Source organism: Orycteropus afer, unplaced genomic scaffold (assembly GCF_000298275.1).
Source record: "Orycteropus afer afer isolate SDZICR_OR568_19922 unplaced genomic scaffold, OryAfe1.0 scaffold00695, whole genome shotgun sequence".
NCBI classification, from domain to species: Eukaryota; Metazoa; Chordata; class Mammalia; order Tubulidentata; family Orycteropodidae; genus Orycteropus; species Orycteropus afer.
In genome coordinates this window covers 181,173-184,797 of record NW_006922282.1, presented here as the reverse complement: position 1 = coordinate 184,797, position 3,625 = coordinate 181,173, and positions in this window count along the sequence as shown.

Below are 3,625 nucleotides of genomic sequence, written 5' to 3'. Positions count from 1 at the left end.
TAAGATATTTTAGTGTATTTGGAAGTGTTTCTTAAGTGTATACATATAGAAAGGTAAAATATATACTATTTACTAATGTAAACATTTGACTAACTGATGCTAAAAAAGAACCATATATAATTGTTTTATTTTGAATTTTCTTTTTGTAGGTGAAGAACGTACAATTTCTGTTTGAATTTTGAAGAACAATGAAACATTAACACATACTTATCCACCATTTCTTATTCCCCCATTTGCATATAGTATTTGAGATGTCCCATAAGCACAAAATTCCACAATGTATGGGAGTTCAGTAAGATTAAAACAAGTATAAAATAAGTGTTTTACATGTATAAATGATTAAAAATAGTTCGGAAATCCCTGAGAGGTCATGCTTTCCTCTGAAAACAGAATTTGTTTCAAAGATAGATAAAAGGTCATCACATTGTAAGAAGCACGAAGGACTAAGGAGCACTATTATAATCTTTCTTATTATTTTTTGCTTCCTTTTATTAGCCAACCGCATACCCTAAAAATGAAGTGAGGAAAAAAAGTGGGGATGGATATAGGACAATTCATAGCTTCTTTTCAGCCCTTATTGAGTTATATTTGTATAGGTTTTCCACTGTTCTATTAAAAACAAAATGCCCTCACACATATAAGGTACAAAATATGAATTGTATAATTTGAGTCTGCATACAAATAAAATGCTCTATGTTTACATTTTAAAAAGGTGTTGTACTATATTAAGGTGAATGGTAAAATGTATGCTAATAGTTTAAATTATAATTTTTGTTTACTTAGAATGTCATTAAACAACAAACATAAAAGCATACTGTCAAACTGAGAGTGAAAAATAGAGTCTTTGTAAAAGAGAGGGAAAAAAAAACTTTTAAAATTAGGATCAGAAATCCCTGTTTTTCCTGCATTTTGATAAAAGGATACACATTTTTATTTCTCACTGGGTTCCATAAAATAGGTAGCCATCCTCACTTCTAATCACCAATGAGACCCTATAAAATGACCACAAAGATCCTGAATCCTATTAATATATATCAGTACACTAATGACTTAAATTATAACAAACATAAAAATGGCTAAAATTCATATAGTTCTTACTATGTTCCAAGGGATGATTTTGTATGTTTTGTCTCATTTAATCCTTATAGTATCTTATGAGGGATTGTATATGTCAAGATGGACTAGGGTTCCACCACACAGTCCCTGTGGCTTCAAGTAACAGAGGATTATTTTCATTCTACACATATGTGCATTGAGAGACAATGGGGAGGTGAAATGGAGGATTCTTCATCCTAGGCACTCAGGGATGCAGCTATGATGCCAGGAATTTGGAATGTTGCTATTGAGTGTGAGAGAGGAAGGAAGTACATGTTGAAGTCAAAACGTAATGGTAATTTAACTAAATAAATTGGCTCATAAAATAAAGAATGTCATCTCTGAATACTGAACTCCTTTAAAATAAAGTGTGCACGTGATCAAATGGTCAACAGTTACACTAAAGCAAAGATGAGAAGGCAAGGGGACAGGGAAATTAGATGACTAGAAACAAAACAACCAAAACAGAAATAATGAGAATGTTGACACATTGTGAAAAATGAAACCAATGATACTGCACAATATGAGTAGAAATTGATAAATGGGAACCAAATTTGCTATATATACTTTCACCAAAAACATGATAAAATACTTAAATAAAATTAAAAGGAAATGTCATGACAAAAGGATGATGAGCCCTTGGATCACCAAAACTTATGTTGAAATGTTTCTCCTGTCAGTTTTTGGTCAGGTTATGTAATGGAAACTTGAAGCATTTTTTAAGTATCAGGAATATATAACAGAGACTAGATAATTGAATACTATTTATAATACACAATAATAAATGATACCATTCATTCTAGGTTTATAGGAGCTCTGGTAGCATAGTGGCTAAGACACATGCCTGCTAACCAGACAGCTGGCGGTTCAAACCCACCACCTACTCCTTGGAAGGAAGGTTGGGCAATCCTACTTCCGTAGTGATACTGCCTCGGAAACCCAAGGAGGGGTCACTATGAGTTGGGTTTGACTCGACGGCACATAACAACAACAACAACAACCCATGAGTATAATTTGAGAATAGAAGTATCATAAAATGTGACTTTTTTTCAATTATAAAACTCCTATCATATGAGTGTATATAGTTGATTCCTCCATCAAGCTTCTATTTAACATGTAATTTTAAAGTGATTTCCAAGCATAGCTGTGGAAACGTTCAGGCAATGAAAATGATCCAGGAAATATGGTATTTAATTTGGTCTCCAAACATGAGTAGAATATGTCAGTAGAAAATAAGTGGTAGTGAAAATATGGTGACTAACATAATTAAATGAAGCAATGAGAGAGCATATGACATGTATTATATCTTTTCATGTTGTGGGATGTTTCAGAAATATTAAAGGATTGGAAAGAATTAACATCAAACGGAAACATAAATTAAAAAAAAAATTCTCCTGCAAAATGATGTAGGATTTCTTTCTTAAATGGATATTTGAATTCAGATGAGTGGGAATTAATTTTGTATTAATCATGATTATTTAGATGTACTCTTCAGACTAATTAATATAGCCCTGATGAGTAGCTCATATTGTGAACATATATATATATATGTAGATGTAGACAGAGGAAAGGAGAAAGTAAGATGAGTAGAGACAGCAATCACTTTTAATTAGTCTGCAGTGTAAATTCTCATTTCAGAAGTCACTCTCCTCTTACTTTCATTGTATTGCATCACCCTTGACTATAACAGCCATTAGTTAACAAGAAGGTTGAGCAGAATCCATGTGGGTATGCACAATATTCATTTTTTTTTTAACTTAAACATTATAGCTCTCAGTATAGCAGATGGCTAGTGCTTTTCTTTTTATAGAGGAAAACACTAACAGTGATCATTATAGAGATGGAACAGATAGATGTGTCCACTTTTGGTTTATTTCCCATCCTTGCCAATCACTCCTACCCTCGAACAATATTGCCTTTTAAAGAAAAAACCAAACAGTGTTTCTTTGCTATTCATAAGGAAACCAAACAGTGTTTCTTTGCTATTCATAAGAAAAAAAAAAATCTTAGAAAATTTGTGGGCTTTCACATTTTTTTTTTCCTCTTTTATTCAACATTTTACCCTTTGGTTGACTTTTCTTCACAATTAGAAAGAAACAAAGTCACAAACAAGAAAAATACTAGAAGATGAATTCAGAGCTCTCTATGCCCTCCAGGGTGCTGTTCTTAAGGGAGATAAGTGTTCCTGCTCAAGGCCTACATGGTTACATTATTAAAGAAAGAAAGAAAAAAATAGTAAATATTCCCACTGTGATAAAATGTCATTCTCCCTAGAGAGGAACAAATTTATCTATATATCATTTTCCCCCTCTTTTTTCACTTATGATTTGATACCTAAATCATTGCATAAGCCTGAATACGTATGCTCTTATGACTGAATATTCAAAGAGGGGGAAGAGTCTAGGTTTCAAAGAAAGTCTCAAATAAGAGGGTATGTATTCTTAAATTTATTTTTGAAATTTTAGTGAAGAGTAGACTAATGTGTAATTCTCTACACTATAACCCATAAAACATTTTTATTAATGAAACA